We start from the raw sequence: 17,724 nt of genomic DNA, 5'->3' as shown, positions 1-17,724 counted from the left end.
CTGTCGCGTTTCCCCCTGAGTGCTTCAGCACAGAGCGTTTCCTCACAAAAAGAGTTCACGGGTGACGTGCCGTCCTTTTCAGGATGTCTTACCACCCGTGCGTTTCTGGATGCGGTCGTTCCCTGTCCCCTGCTGACGGTCACAATCGCTGTCTCACGTGTTTGGGCACAAAGCACGCTGAGGCGGCGTTTGTGGATGGTTCATGTTCCCACTGCGGGAACATGACTATCTCGGAGCTAAGATCGAGACTCTCCTACCTCCGGGCTGGGGGAGTCCCCTTACCCATCCCACGAACCAGGGCTGCCCCTAACCCGGGTGGACCTGCTTCTTTGGATGGCCAGGGTGATCTGAGGATCACGTTTAGGGCAAACCCGCCGAGTGAATCTCCGCAGGCCCCTATTCCCTCTGCTCCGCAGCCGGTAGAGCCTCCAGGAGAACCCGCTGGACCCTCCCACGGGAGACCAGTGGTGACTTTTGGAGCTCCAGCAGATGAACAGATGTCAATCGCTGCATCGGAGGGGGAGTTTCAGTCCTCGGGGGATGAAGGTTCAGTCGTACTGCCTCCCTCTGGGAGAGTGGCAACGGCTGCCCCGGACCCTGAGTTGGCTGCTATGCTTGCCCGGGCCGCCGAAAGGGTTGGGCTCGAGTGGAACCCTCCACCGTGTCCCGAACCCTCTAGGTTGGACGATTGGTTCCTCGGGGTGGGTCGCGCTGGTTCTCAGCGTCCCTCCCCGACACCTTTCTTCCCGGAGGTGCATGAGGAGCTCACGAGGTCGTGGACGGCACCTTTTTCTGCCAGAAACCGGCCGAGTGACTCCTCCCCCCTCACTACCCTCGACGGCGGGCCAGCCAATGGTTACGTGGGGATCCCGCCAGTGGAGCGCGCCGTCGCGATGCAACTGTGTCCGGCGACCGCCTCTAACTGGCGCAGTGACCCACGTCTCCCGTCCCGGGCCTGTAAGTTCTCTTCCGGTCTGACCGGGAAGGCTTACAAGGCCTGCGGACAGGCTGCGTCCGCTTTGCATGGCATGGCGTTGCTTCAGGTCCACCAGGCCCAGGCACTCCTTGACATGCACGAGGGTAGGCCTGACCCAGAGCTCCTCCGGGAGCTCCGGACGGCGACGGACCTTGCCCTCCGGGCGACGAAAGTCACCGCCCGTGCCATCGGTCAGGCGATGTCCACGCTTGTGGTCCAGGAGCATCATCTCTGGCTGAACCTGGCTGACATGAGGGAGACCGATAAATATCGGTTCCTGGACTCCCCCATCTCGTCAGCTGGGTTATTCGGCGACGCGGTCGAGAGCTTTGCCCAGCAGTTCTCGGCCGCCCAGAAGCAGACGGAGGTGATTAAACACATCCTGCCCCGGCGGCCCGCTGCTGCCTCCACCCCGCCGCCGGCGGCAGCGCCTCCGACTACTCGTCGCCGAGGACGTCCACCCGCCGCCGCCTCCGCCCCCGCCAAGGCGCCGCAGCAGCCTTCCACCAGCCGTCGGCGTGGGGCCGGCCGTGGGAAGGACGTCCAGCCCGCTCAGGCCGCCGCCAAGCCAGGTGGCAAGCGTCGTCGCAAGCGGCCCTGAGACGGGCCACCCAGAGATGGAGGAAACTGCTCTGAGGGAGATTGCTGCAGCACCACTACTTGGTGGAGGGCCGGGGGAAAATCTTTTGTTTGTCTGTTCCGCCGCTGGCCCCAGTGCCAGTTTCCAATATCTCTGGGTGCCAAGAGAGCGCGCTTGGCGGTGGTCGGCGCTTCCATGCCTCGCCACCCTCAAGTACCTCTCCCTTCGCCAGCAGGGGACGCCGGCTGTCGGGACGCACACAAGCGGCCTCCCCACACTCGCACGTCCCCTCCGCGGATGCAGGTAAGTGTTGCACAGCACACTCAGATCCCGCTTCGGGCCGCCCCCATGCCGTCCGAGCCGGATCCCTGCGTTCCGCTTCGCTGCCCCGCTGCGGGTACGTCTGTGGTGCCGATGGTCCCCCTTGCTCGGAGTCTGGGAGCCTGGCTAGCGCTTCCCAGCCCGTCTCGGTGGCTCCTCCGTACCATCAGACTCGGCTATGCGATTCAGTTCGCCCGGCGTCCCCCCAAGTTCAGGGGCGTTCACTTCACGACTGTAGTGGAGGCGAACGCCCCCGTGCTCAGGGCGGAGATCGCTGTCCTACTGGCGAAGGACGCGATAGAGCCGGTCCCTCAAGCCGATATGAGGTCCGGGTTCTACAGCCCGTACTTCATTGTACCCAAGAAAGGCGGCGGGTTACGACCGATCTTGGACCTGCGATTCCTGAACCGGTCCCTTCACAGGCTGCCGTTCACGATGTTAACGCAGAAACGCATCTTCAGGTGCATCCGTCCCCGAGATTGGTTTGCAGCGATCGACCTGAAGGACGCGTACTTTCATGTTTCGATTCTCCCTCGACACCGGCCCTTTCTGCGCTTCGCGTTCGAGGGACGGGCATATCAGTACCGCGTCTTACCCTTCGGCCTGTCCCTGTCGCCCCGCGTCTTTACGAAGGTTGCGGAGGCGGCCATTGCTCCCATGAGAGAGCATGGTGTTCGCATCCTCAACTACCTCGACGACTGGCTGATTCTTGCCCAGTCGTGAGAGCAGTTGTGCGAACACAGGGACAAGGTGCTCAGTCACCTCAGCCAGTTGGGACTTCGGGTCAACTGGGAGAAGAGCAAACTCTGCCCCACGCAGAGGATCTCTTTTCTCGGTATGGAGATAGACTCGGTCGCCATGACTGCGCGCCTCACCGAGGAGCGCGTCCAGTCGGTGTTGAACTGCCTGAATTCGTTCAAAGGCAGGACAGCGGTTCCACTGAAACATTTTCAGAGGCTCCTGGGGCATATGGCATCCGCAGCCGCAGTAACGCCGCTCGAATTGCTTCATATGAGACCGCTTCAACGCTGGCTACACGATCGAGTCCCGAGATGGGCGTGGCACAGCGGGTCCCTCCGTGTCCAAGTGACTCCGAGATGCCGCCAAACCTTCGGCCCGTGGTCGGACCCTTTGTTTCTCCGGGCGGGAGTCCCCCTAGAACAGGTGTCCAGGCACTCCGTTGTCTCCACGGATGCCTCATCCACGGGTTGGGGTGCCACGTACAACGGGCTTGCAGCTTCAGGTCTGTGGACGGGGCCTCAGCTGCAATGGCATATCAATTGCCTCGAGTTGTTAGCAGTTCGTCTTGCACTCAGCCGCTTCAAAGTGCCGCTCAGAGGCAAGCACGTTCTGGTCCGGACGGACAACACTGCGGCCGTAGCGTACATCAACAAACAGGGTGGTCTACGCTCCCGTCGCATGTCGCAACTCGCCCGCCATCTCCTCTTATGGAGTCAGAAGCATCTGAGGTCGCTTCGTGCTGTTCACATTCCGGGCCTGCTCAATCGTGTGGCCGACGAGCTGTCACGTCAGCAGGAACTTCCGGGAGAATGGCGACTCCATCCCCAGGCGGTCCAGCTAATCTGGAGTCGTTTCGGGGCCGCACAGGTAGACCTGTTTGCCTCCCCAGAGACGACCCACTGTCAGTGGTTTTATTCCTTGACCGAGGGGACCCTCGGGTCGGATGCCCTGGCCCACAGCTGGCCCCGGGAAGAACGCAAGTATACGTTTCCCCCAGTGAGCCTTCTTGCGCAGACACTGTGCAAAGTCAGGGAGGACGAGGAGCAGGTCCTGTTGGTTGCTCCGTATTGGCCCAACCGGACTTGGTTCCCGGAACTAGTGCTTCTTGCGACAGCACCTCCCTGGCCCATTCCTCTGAGACAGGACCTCCTGACTCAGAGACGGGGCACCCTATGGCACCCGCGTCCAGACCTCTGGAAACTCCATGTCTGAGGTTCTAGGTGACCTACCACAAGCAGTAGTTGACACCATCACTTCCGCTAGAGCCCCCTCTACGAGGCGCCTCTATGCGTTGAAGTGGAACCTGTTCGTCGATTGGTGCTCTTCTCGCCGAGAAGACCCCCGAAGATGTTCGATCGCTTCTGTGCTTACCTTTCTACAGGATGGGTTGGAGCGAAGGCTGTCTCCCTCCACCCTCAAGGTCTATGTCGTCGCTATCGCCGCTAATCATGAGCTCGTAGATGGAAAATCTCTAGGTAAGCACGATCTGATCGTCAGGTTCCTTAGGGGAGCGAGGAGGTTAAATCCACCTCGTCCTCCCTCTATACCCTCTTGGGACTTAGCTCTGGTGCTTACTGCACTTCAGAGAGAACCCTTTGAGCCTCTGCAGTCAGCTGAGTTGAAAATCCTGTCGTTAAAGACTATACTCCTGATTGCGTTGGCCTCCATCAAGAGGGTAGGGGACCTGCAGGCATTTTCGGTCGACGAATCGTGCCTGGAATTCGGGCCCGGTAACTCTCATGTGATCATGAGACCCCGGCCTGGATACGTGCCCAAGGTTCCCACTACTCCCTTCCGGGACCAAGTGGTGAGCCTGCAAGCGCTGCCTTCGGAGGAGGCAGACCCAGCCCTAGCTTTTCTCTGTCCCGTCCGTGCTCTCCGGACTTATGTGGACAGAACGCAAAGCTTCAGGACCTCAGAGCAGCTCTTCGTCTGTTACGGAGGACAGCAGAAGGGAAAGGCTGTCTCCAAGCAGAGGATGGCCCACTGGATAGTGGACGCCATCGTCTTGGCTTATCAGTCCCAAGACGTGCCCTGCCCGCTCGGGTTAAGAGCCCACTCCACTAGGGGTGTTGCCTCTTCCTGGGCGCTGGCTCGTGGCGCCTCGCTGACAGATATTTGTAGAGCTGCGGGCTGGGCGACACCTATCACGTTCGCTAGATTCTATAGCCTCCGTGTAGAGCCGGTCTCTTCCTGTGTGCTCACTTCCCATAGTCAGTAACACCGAAGTGCCCGTTCTAGTGTCGGCTTGCTGCGCCATTCCCTCCCCTATGGTAGACGGATGCGTGCGCTTATTCTGCTCCAGTCGAGTTCCCCGGATCGGCGAACCCTGTTGAGTCCTCCGCAACCCGCGGCAGTCGGACGTGGCGGAGCGTTCGACGCCAGGTCTAACACTCGTATGCATTGGTGGAACTTGTGTTAGGCTGGGTTCCGTATGTAGTGACCCCCACGGCGGTCCCATATGTGTATTCTTCCACGGTACGGCTCCCTACGGCGAGCCCGTGTCTTTCCCTCGGCAGAGCTCCTCTGCCGTCCCAGGTACGTGTTGTCTCCCTCCTAAATTGGCCGGGGCCACCCCTGGGACTTCCGTATGTTGTGCTGCCCACGGCCAGCCCATACGTGTATTCTCCACGTTAACTCCCTCTGGGCATGATGTGGCTTCCGCAGCTGCCTTCACAGGCACGCTTTCCCAGCGTTATCCAATACAGTCGGCTGAGTGGGTCTTGCGGAACAGCAGCTTTGACTCTCCCTGTGTGAACCTACCCGCCCGCATCAGATCGGGGTCTGTGGGGCTCATCGCTGGGCGCTGGAAGTGGTAGTAACTGTGGCGTTTTCCATAGGGGATCCCAATTCGTCGGTACGTCCGACGTACGTCCAACGTGACCGACTGAATGGGAACGTCTCGGTTACGTATGGTAACCCTCGTTCCCTGAAGGAGGGAACGGAGACGTACGTCCCGTCGCCACAGTTGCTGTACCATCACTGCAGGTTGAGCCATTACGCGTGGCTCCTCAGTGAAAAACAGCGTGCATTCGCTCTCGCACGCAAAATTGTCCATTGGCCGGTTCTAGATAGCTCGAAGCTGATAGGGGCTCCCAGAAGTGTACGTTCCCTTCAGGGAACGAGGGTTACCATACGTAACCGAGACGTTATTCATGTGGCGACACAAGGCAAGTGACACCCTGGGGATCACGCTACATACTGTAGATTTATGAATCTGTATGCAATCGCCTACTACATTTTGCATCACAACGCAAGGCGACACACACTTGAAGGCTTGGAGAGAGAGCGCCGTTTCTGTCTGTTTTGTGCTGAATATCAGACGCTATCAAGTCCATTATCCGCATTATTCCCTCTCTTTTAAAGCGAAAAACAAGCATATATGTCGACATCATCATGAATATCCAATGGATGATGTCTGTCTCGTAAAACTCGTCGACGAACTTGCGGCTCTTCATGATCAATTACGAGCTCATCGATGTGATCTAATCTGGCTGACATCTTATTCCGACCGTTATTCATGGACAGGGGCTTCCGTAAATATTTAGTTACATAACGTATAGTTATGTTTAAACTAAGTTTAATGGTTTAAAAATATTTAGTAGTGCGTAAGTTGTAACTTAGTGCCCATTTACGTCGAAACTAGGCTACGGTGTAACTTACGCACAGCTGGTGCAACCGGCCCCTGAAGAGCATTGTTAGAAACAAACTATTATTCTGCGTGTAAAGGAATTAAAAATGAGTAACTTGAAATGTGATATGAAATAAATAACTCAACAGTAGTAAAAACACATGGCCTGTGGTAAATGCACTGCAAGCAAGATGTTTTTCCATCATAGTTGTATATAGTTGTAAACAAGATAGAGCAACAAATGCTGTATAAGCTGTAGAAGTGTTTATTCATATTTATATTGAATTATAAATATATTATTCAGTGTTTCCCACTGGATTTTGTGAGACTGCTGGGTTGACATAGATCCCTCTAAGGTGCTCCCCGAAAAAGCATTTTTTTCCCCCCATTTTAAATTTAAATGCATAAATCTGGTGCATTTTGAGAGCAAAATTAAGTGACTAGATCCATGATTATTTATTTTTTTTGTAAACAATTTTGTTTTCTAGTAGTAACTAATTTATTGGTTACATAGATATGAATGGTGATGATACAGGGCACATATATGATAGTTCATAAATGGTAAAGCATGTAGGAGTATACATTTGAACTATCAAAAATATGTAGTAAAAGAGGTTGCCTTTGTTGAATTAACTTATTTCTAGAATAATTACTGGGGGCCTGTAATACAACATATTTATTATTTATATATTTACTAGGGGTGTAACTGTTGGTTGGTTTGTATGTGCTATATTCGGGGAGAAAAGTAAAAAAAAAAAAAAATAAATAAGAACAAATAATCTAACTACGCAACAGCACAAATAAATACAACAGAGCAAAATAAACAGTGCTTTTCAGGTTTTTTCAATCAAGAGCAGTGAGTGATTTCCTTGTCTTTTGTTGTTTGATTAAAAACACAGACAGCAGGAATATTATGTTTGCTAGGATACTCAAGACGGTCATGTTGACTATTTTTGTGTGAATTTGTCCGTTTAAAGGTTTGCGCGATTCGGATGAGCACACACACATAATCTTCTCACGGCACGCGCAACTTCTCATTCGCGTCTTCTGGCTCCTGAATGTGTAAATTGGTTTAGTTTTAGTTTATTTTTGTGCACAAATTATTTTTTAATAAGCTTTAAAGCAGTGTGTCAAGCTTTGACACATGAGTCCAGGTTTTCCTTCCCTGACACAACACTGCAGCTGCTGTAATCAACATCACTTGATGTGGTCCATGCCACTTAGGCTCTAACGGCTTGTTTCTGAATTATTTTATCATCACCCACTGACCTGGGATGATTGTGTGTCCACCTTCTAGTGGCTTCTGCCAAAACGACTCAACTCTCTCTCTGGCACTCTGTACTGCCTGGGTGAGGTTTTCACAGTAAGTGATCAGGGCATCTGAAGCAATGTGTACGTCAGCATTTCTAAGATCAATCACACCAGGCATCTGCATTGGGCATCCTGTAATAATCTCATGAGGGCTCAGTCCTACAGATCTGTTAGGTGACGCTCTCATACTACACAGTACAGCTGGCAGCGCCTCAACCCATGATACTCCTTCCTGATGCATTTTGCTTAGCCTGGTTTTAATTGTTCTGTTCGCTCGTTCAACCTGTCCTGATGCTTGTGGCCTGTAGGGGCAGTGAAGATTCCACTTAATTTTCAACATTTTAGACACTTCCTTGACTACCTGTCCTGTGAAGTGTGTACCTTGATCTGAGTCAATGGAATCTGGTAATCCCCATCGGGGAATGAAATCAGTGACAAGACATTTAGCAGTATGTGCAGCTGTAGCACGCCCTGTTGGATAAGCTTCTATCCATCTCGAGAACTTGTCTATCACTACCAAAACATCAGTTTTTCCCTTACAAGGAGGCAAAGATATGTAATCAACTTGCAGGTGATGAAATGGTCCTGGTGGAGTTGGGGCATGTGTTGCTGCTGTAGTTGCTGCTGGCACATCATTATTTTTCTGACATGTAACGCATCTCCTGACTGTTTCGGTGGCTACATTTCTGAATTTTGGATTCCACCATTGATTTGAGAATCTGTGATTCATGATTGCTGGACCACTGGGTCCCAAATTGTGTATTTGTTGAGCCAAATATGGCAGCAGTGATTCTGGGGCGACGTACTTTCCCCCTCTTGTCCAGCAACCGAATGAATCAACGATGGCTCCTTTGTCTAACCATGTCCATGCTTCATATAGAGGAACCTCTTTGTACAAATCAATGATTGATTCAGCAGGCTTCTGTGCTGCACTACCTGAACACACTTGTACAGTTGTATAGGAACAAGCTTGTTTAGCAGCTACATCAGTAAGACTATTACCTTTAGCTTCCATAGTATTAGTTGTGAGATGTGCTTTCACTTTGATCACCACTAATTTCTTTGGAAGTTTCATGGCAAACATTAGATCTTTTACTTATCCAGCATGCTTTATGGGGGATCCAGCAGAAGTTAGAAACTGTCTACTTTGCCAAATGACACCAAAATCATGTATTACCCCAAAAGCATACCTGGAATCAGTGTAGATATTTGCAACCGATCCTGACGCTAGCATGCATGCTCTAGTTAAGGCTACTAGTTCTGCAGCTTGAGCTGAAAAATGATCTGGAAGACGACCTGAAGCCACCACTTCAGTGGTGGAAGTAACTGCATAACCTGCTCGTCTGTTACCTTCAATTACTTGAGCTGAACCATCAACAAACAACTCCAATTCTGCATTCTCAATGGGAGTTTCTGCTATTTCACTCGTAGCTGCGTATGTAAGCGTAACACAATCATGAGTCATTTCATCCTCTAACAAAACTTCAGTCATTGCTGACATCATACATGAGGATGGGTTTGTGACTGGTGCATGCTGTAGAACAATGTTCGGGGCTGTGAGGGTCGTTAACCAATTTCCCCAACGAGAGGAAGTGACACAAGTGACTTTTGCTTGATTCATTAGTGCGGACACTTCGTGCGGGCATCTTACATTTATCGTCTGTCCTAACACCATTCCTGATGAAGCCTGAAGGGCTAGATGAACTGCCTGCACTGCTCTAAGACAAGAGCCAATCCCTTGAGCGACTATGTCAAGTTTACCAGAATAGTAATGAATTGGGCGTAAACTGCCCCCATGATCTTGCATTAGACATGCAGGGCCCTATTTTAACGATCTGAAACGCAAGTGTCAAAGCGCGAAGCGCAAGTAACTTTGTGGGCGGGTCTCGGCGCTGTTGCTATTTTCCCGGCGGGATAAATGGCTCTTGCGCCCGGCACAAATCTAAAATGGGTTGGTCTGAAGTAGCTTCAATATTCATAGGTGTGGTTTGGGCGTAACGTGAATAAACCAATCCGAGCGTCATCCAACATTCCCTTTAAAAGCAGGTGCGCAAGTTCCATTATGGATTGCTATTATTATGGCGTATTTACCAGGCGCACGCCAGGAGCGGTTCACAGCCGAGGAGACTGATGTTCTTGTAAGAGCAGTGAAAGACAGAGAAGTGAAGTTGTAATGTTGTACATTATGGTAAAGGTGATTTCACAGTCTTTTTTTTTTCAGTCTTTCAGTTTTTTCAATTTTTCAGTCGATTTTTTTTCCTGGTTCTTGACGGACAAACCAATTTGTCAGATGTCCTTATATACATACAGTATATGTCTTGCCACTATTGGGCAAACAGGTCTTATCCTTAATTATTACAATTAGCCTGAATCATTTGTAAGCTAGATTTATGCCTATTTTTTCACATCTTCGTGGCACACCACAATGATTTCCGTCATCTCATGTGTTCATATTCTTTTAGTGTAACAATTTATGATTTGCAAAAATAACTGTTGCATCTGTGTAGATTACATGAGCAAAGTGTATGCGCGTTGTGCACGCTATTGTGCACGCGTTGTGCACGCTCAAGATGGCGCCGCCGTGCTCGGTCGCCGTTCAGGTCGCTCCGCTAAGACTTTGCTTTTATTTATTATTCTACTCTCTTTTACTCTCTATTTTTTCCAACGGATCATCTGCTTTGATCTGTTACGACAGCAAAACACTTCTGGAAATTGGTTACCGCTACACTGACCTGTTTCAGGACACTTTCTCCAATCTTCCATCTGAGATTCGCCGGGACGCCGAGTTGAACAATGGCCACTCGAGTCGACGGCGAAGATTCAAAAAACACCGCGGGAAACGCGCTGGGATCCGCAACAGACTGAGAAAAAGAGCATTCAGTCCTCCTCTCCCGAGCATTTTGCTCGCAAATGTCCAATCCTTGGAGAATAAGATGGACGATCTTAGAGCCAGGATAAGTTTTCAACGGGACATGAGAGACTGCAACATCTATTGTCTGTCCGAAACATGGCTCACGCCAGCGGTCCCGGATACAGCCGTGACGCCGTCCGAGAACTTCTCTGTTTTTCGGATGGACAGAACAGCCGAGGCCGGGAAATCTAAAGGCGGTGGAGTGTGTTTCATGATAAACAAGAAATGGTGCGATCCTAGGAACATCTCCATTCTTTCGCGATCCTGCTCGCCTCACTTGGAACATTTATCTCTCATGTGCCGGCCTTTCTACCTACCGAGGGAGTTTTCCTCGGTCATCTGCACTGCCGTTTATATTCCACCACAAGCAGACACGGGGCTGGCTTTATCTGCCCTCCATGATGTGACCAGCGGCTTCATAAACAAACACCCCGACGCTGCTTTCATCGTCGCGGGTGATTTTAACAAAGCAAACCTAAAGAAAGTATTGCCAAACTTTCACCAGCATGTCTCCTGTCCCACACGAGGAGCAAACACACTGGATCATTGCTACTCTCCGTTTAAGAACGCCTACAAAGCTCGTTCACAGCCAGCTTTTGGCAAATCGGACCATGCCGCCATTTTCCTCACACCGGAATACAAACAAAGGCTCGTTCAAGAGCCCCCGGTGAGGAGGGAAGTCAAACGCTGGTCATCCCATTCAGAGATCACGCTACAGGCAGCTCTTGATGACGTCGACTGGGACATGTTCCGCGCGAGTTCTGAAGACGTCAGCGAGTTCACAGAAGTGGCGCTCTGCTTTATTAACACACTGACAGAGCAAGCCACACAAACATTAACTATAACGTCCTTCCCTAATCAGAAACCGTGGGTGGACAGTTCAATTCGCACTGCAGTAAACTCGCGCACCACCGCTTACAATGCCGGTCTCCTAACGGGGGATATGAGGGAGTACAAAGCTTCATGTTACGCTCTCCGGCGCGCCGTTAAAGCCGCAAAACTCCGCTATAAAGACCGAGTGGAATCTCATTTCCAACTCAACGACTCCCGGCGGATGTGGCAGGGACTGAGAACCATCTGTGCTTTTGGAACTAAATCCTCTGCAGAGGTGAGAGCTGATCCGTTGCTGGTGAACGAGTTAAACTCTTTCTACGCTCGCTTTGATGGTAATCGCGGCAGCGCGACTCCGGCGAGTGACGCGTCAGAGAGAGTCCCTCAGAGCAGCAACGGTCACGTGATCTCTGTCTCGGAGGACGAGGTTCGGAGGGCACTCAAACGTGTGGATGTCAGGAAAGCTGCTGGGCCGGATGGTATTTCAGGTCGTGTTCTGCGGTCCTGTGCTGATCAGCTCGCAGGGCTCTTTACATCCATATTTAACGAGTCCCTTGCTACATCTGTTGTCCCCACCTCCTTCAAACGATCCTCCATCATCCCTGTACCTAAGATCAGTAAACCCTCTTGCCTAAATGACTATCGTCCAGTGGCTCTCACATCTTTAGTCATGAAGGTCTTTGAGAGACTCATTAAAAACAACATTTGCTCCTCCATTCCTGACACTTTGGACCCTCTTCAGTTTGCCTATCGTCCCAATAGATCGACTGAAGATGCCATTTCTCACGTCCTTCACTCCTGCCTCACTCACATCGACAGCAAAAGTGGGAACTATGTCAGGTTGCTATTTATTGACTATAGCTCAGCCTTTAATACCATAGTTCCCATTAAGCTAACACACAAACTCCTGGATCTAGGCCTGAATTCTTCTCTCTGCCTCTGGATTGAAGATTTCCTCACTGGCAGACCCCAGGCGGTGAGAGTAGGCCAGTTCACCTCCACCTCCATCACCCTGAGTGTTGGAGCTCCACAGGGCTGTGTGCTGAGTCCCCTGCTCTACTCTCTCTACACCCATGACTGTTTGTCCACACACAGCTCCACCTCTATCATCAAGTTTGCTGATGATACTGTTGTCCTGGGTCTCATCTCCAACAACAATGAGACGGCATACTTGGACGAAGTGGAGCAACTGACATCATGGTGCCAGGACAACTGTCTCTCTCTGAATGTTAACAAGACCAAAGAACTGATTGTGGACTTCAGGAAGAGACAGCATCGGTCATACTCCCCTCTCATGATCAGCGGGACACCGGTAGAGAGAGTGAGCAGCTTCAAATACCTGGGTGTGAACATCTCCGAGGATCTGACCTGGACTACACACATCCAGACACAGGTGAAAAAAGCCAGGCAAAGACTGTACCACCTGCGCCAGCTGAGGAAATTCAGGGTTTCACCAGCCATCCTGAAAACTTTCTATCGAGGGGCGATAGAAAGTGTCCTGACTCAGTGCATCACAGCGTGGTACGGGAACAGCACCAGTCACGATTCCAAAGCCCTGCAAAGAGTGGTGCGCTTATCCGAGCGCATCTCAGGCTCAGCTCTCCCGTCTCTGCAGGACATCTACACCAAACGCTGCAGAGGTAGAGCTACTAAAATCATCAGAGACATTAATCACCCTGCAAACTCTCACTTCACCCTGCTGCCATCTGGTAAGCGCTTCCGTAGCCTGATGGCAAAGACTGAAAGACTCAGGAGGAGTTTCTTCCCCCAGGCCATCAGACTCCTGAACTCAGTCACGTGACTTCACTTCACCCCGCACACGCATAAACATCCAGTTTAAACATTAACATCCACATACTGCCATTGCACTGCACTTTACGTTCCTATTGTTACTGTGTAACAACCTGTAATAAACCTTGCACATTATACTTCTTCATATATACATATATATATATATTTTATGTTAACCACTTATTTTTAAGTCTACAGTTTATCTCACTTATCATATCCACATATTTTTTATATTTTTATTTTATCTTATTTCCAATTTTTATCTTTACTTGATTTATTTATAATCCTACTTATGTTAATACTTTTTATTCTAATTTTATTCTATTTCTATTTTAATTTCTTGTAACTGTTATTTGCACTGTCCATGGAGCGGACCTGTTTACATTTCACTGCCAGTTGTATATTGTGTATATAACTGTGTATGTGACAAATAAAACTCTTGAATCTTGAATCTATACATTACGGTCAAGCATGCGCCCTTAAAATAGCATAATGAACAACGCGCATCGCGCCACTGACTTTAGACTAGGTTTTTTCTGGTCAGTGGCGCAATTGTTTAATGGAACAGCAAAATAGCACCAGGGATTGTCTGCGCCGGAACACGCCTCCTTTTTTGCGCTGAACCGCCCAGGGAGCGCAAGTTCATTCACTAGTTTAGCGACGTGCTTCTGTGGAGGGAAAAGCGCGCTTTGCGCGGGTGCAAAATAGGAATGACACATGCATCGGTGTACAAAGTCAATTGCGCTGGGTGCAAGATAGGACCCGCAGTCATGAAGCCTAAGTGTTCATGTACATAAAGCACAAAGGGCCTATCAGATTGAGCAATTCCTAATGCTGGTGCTTGACATAGTGCTCTCTTCAAATCATTGAAAGCTTTGAGCTGAATTTCTTCCATACATACAGTATCAGAATCTTTAACTTGGCCTTTCAACAAGTCATAGAGAGGCTATGCAATTGAGGCATATTCTTCAATCCAAGGTCTACAGTAACCTGCTGTTCCTAAAAATGATCTGAGAGTTTTAATTGTATTAGGCGGAGGTATAGCTCTGACGGAAGCTGCTCGATCTTGTGTAATAGATCTATTTCCTGCACCAATCAAAATATAATCGACATATTGAATCATTGTGGACTGTTTGACTGGACATTTTGGGGTCACACAAATCACGTCTGACAGCCTGATGGTACGTGATCATACGTTACTTGATCAAGTTCACGTCAACGAAAGCAACCTGCATTTTATTTATCATCAGCTAATTTCAAAATCAATGACCACAATAGGAGAAAGAGCGACCTAAGCACTGGTAAGAGCATTTAGTCCCATTAGTTTTAACGAAGATGATTGTGTTTTTGACCATCTAAGACTTAGCTTATTTTCAGTTTCACTTAGTTTGCGTGTTGGCTTGCTTTAGCTCATTTGCAGCGATGCGTGTTACAGTAGCGCAGTCATATATGAATAAAACATGTCATATAGCCTGTAACACGCTCTCTCACGTTTATTTCTGAACAATTTGCCAGGTTTGCAACAATTTTACATATGTGGTTTAAACAACCAGATGCATTTACACTTGTCCAGTTTAATCTGAAATGCATCCTAGATCACCTTCTGAACTGATTTGTTTGAGTGATCAGATATGAATCCAATCCAGAAGATTTTTTTTTTACAATCAGCTAGATATCTGATCAGAGAAAACTAATTAAGTGACCAGTTGTAAAAGGCCATAACTCTTGCAGCTGCACTGAAGGAACACTCGCTGCTGCTGGCTCGGCCGCGGACTCTAAACACTGTGCGAGTCGCAGGAGCATGGTATTGTGTTTTTCCACCAGTGCAGAACATCTCATAGTTTATTTTAATTAATGAATGTCAAAAATTTAAAATGAAGGGGAAGCCTAAAACAGGTCCAAAGCCCGACCCGCGTGTGAGGTATGATGTGAAAATTGTCCTGAAGCTCGGGTGTGAAAATGCAGGGCATAAGAGCACTCTCTGCAGTTTGAGGAGAGGGATTCAGGGGAATGATCAACTTCTTTGAACCCAGTTACACCGTTCCATTGAATGCTACACTCATACATGCCAATCCTCCCGATTTTTCCGGGAGACTCCCGAATTTCAAAGCCCCTCCCGAAAATCTCCCGGGCCGACCTTTCTTTCACACAAATTTCTCCCGATTTCCACCCGGACAACAATAATGCTACACCATCCGTCACTGGGCTCCGTTTCAGACCGAACAATAATAAAGGTTACACCTCGAAGTCAAGCGCGGCAAATTCAGAACGGAAAAAGAAGCAGAAGAAGAAGGGGAAAAGGAAGAAAGAAGAGACATGGCGAATAAAAAGAGAAAATATGCTTGCAAATTCCTAACTGAATGGAAAAAAGAATTCACGTTCATCCAGGACAGCTTGAAGGGGAAGGGATATGCTGCCTGCAAATTTTGTAGATCAGACTTCTCCATTGAGCTACACTCCTTCAAGGGCTGTGCTACTGGCTGCGAAGCATTGCACCTTCAAATACAACCATCAGTAGAGGAGTGTTGTTGTTATTGTACATAATATGTATGTATAAATTATTTACAAATAAATGAATTATATTCTTCTTTACGTTTGTTTGTGTGTGTGATTATATATGAGGCCCCCCCCCAGCCCCCTAAAAGCATCCTATCTCTGGGCCCAGTCAATTCATTCAATTCAATTCAATTAAATTCAAATGTATTTGTATAGCGCTTTTCACAATACACATTGTTTCGAAGCAGCTTTACAGAAAGTGCATTTCATAAATGTACATTGAGAAATGTTAGAAAGAGAATGTTAAAGAAAAATGTTAGAAAAAGTTAATCAATCATGTATTAATTTAGGCCGTAACGCTGGCATTGAGTCGTCTCTTCGCAGGCGTCGAGTCGTCTCTTCACAGGCGTTGGGGCATCTGAAGTCTCCATGAGAGGCTGGATACAAACTGGAGCTGACGAACTAGTTACCTCGGGACTAGTGTCCCAAGATGACAAAAGAAAAGCAGATGGGAAATAATTAGCATAGCTGCTGTTCAGAATATGAATGCTTTTGATCCGATTTAACTGTAGTATAAAAAGTAATTATAATGTGAATGCTTGGCCAAAGAGATGCGTCTTTAATCTAGTTTTAAACTGGGACAGCGAGTCTGAACCTCAAACAATATCAGGAAGACTATTCCAGAGTTTAGGAGCTAAATGTGAAAATGCCCTCCCTCCTTTTGTGGACTTAGATATCCTAGGAATGACCAGAAGCCTTGAGTTTAGTGATCTTAAAGAGCGCGATGGATTGTAGGGCGATAGAAGATCCGTTAAATATACTGGAGCTAAACCATTAGGGCTTTATAGGTCAGTAGCAATACTTTGTAATTGATACGGAACTTAATAGGTAACCAGTGTAGAGATGATAAAATTGGTGTTATATGATCATATTTTCTTGACCTAGTAAGATCTCTAGCAGCTGCGTTTTGTACTAACTGTAGTTTGTTTATTGATGATGCAGGACAACCAGCTAATAAAGCATTACAGTAATCTAGTCTCGAAGTCATAAATGCATGAACTAACTTTTCTGCATCCGAAATAGATAGCATGTTACGTAGCTTAGCAATGTTTCTAAGATGGAAAAATGCCATTCTTGTAACATATGAAATATGATTTTCGAAAGACAAGTTGCGGTCTAATATAACACCCAGGTCTTTTACTGTAGTGGATAAAGTGACAGGACATCCTTCCAAGTTAAAGTTGTATTGTGAGAGGTTTTGTGGGCAGTTTTTTGGACCAATAAGTAATACCTCTGTTTTATCTGAATTTAATAGCAGAAAATTACACGTCATCCATTATTTAATATCTTCAACACATGCTGTCAGTTTAGATAATTTAGCGTTTTCATCTGGTCGTGATGAAATATATAATTGAGTGTCATCAGCATAACAGTGGAAATTAATTCCATGTTTTCTTATAATATTACCAAGTGGCAGCATATATATTGAAAATAGCAGAGGGCCTAACACGGATCCTTGCGGCACCCCATAGTCTACTGACGTTATCTTTGATTTTTCCCCATTTAGACAGACAAAATGGTAGCGGTCTGATAAGTACGATCTAAACCACTTCAATGCCTGTCCCTGAACACCAGTGTAATTTTGAAGTCGATCTAAGAGTATTTTATGATCTATAGTATCGAACGCAGCACTAAGATCGAGTAGAACTAGTATTGAGATACAGCCTTGGTCAGAAGCTAGAAGTAAATCATTTGTGATTTTAACGAGCACGGTTTCTGTGCTATGATGCGGCCTGAATCCTGATTGAAATTTTTCATTAGATATCATTTTCTTGCAAGAAAGAGCACAATTGAGCGGACACAACTTTTTCTAGTATTTTAGACATGAATGGAAGATTTGAAAGTGGTCTGTAATTTGCTAGGTTATTATGATCTAATTGTGGCTTCTTAATGAGAGGTTTTATGACTGCCAACTTGAATATTCTTGGAACATGACCTAAAGATAAAGACGAGTTAATAATATTGAGAAGAGGCTCTTCCACTACAGGTAACAACTCTTTCAGTAGTTTAGTGGGTATTGGATCTAATAAACATGTTGTTGGTTTAGATGCAATGATAAGTTTATTTAGCTCTTC

Source organism: Gobio gobio (genome assembly GCF_949357685.1).
Source record: "Gobio gobio genome assembly, contig: scaffold_88, whole genome shotgun sequence".
NCBI lineage: Eukaryota > Metazoa > Chordata > Actinopteri > Cypriniformes > Gobionidae > Gobio > Gobio gobio.
The sequence above is the reverse complement of the archived record's forward strand: the minus strand, read 5'-3'. Positions refer to the sequence as shown.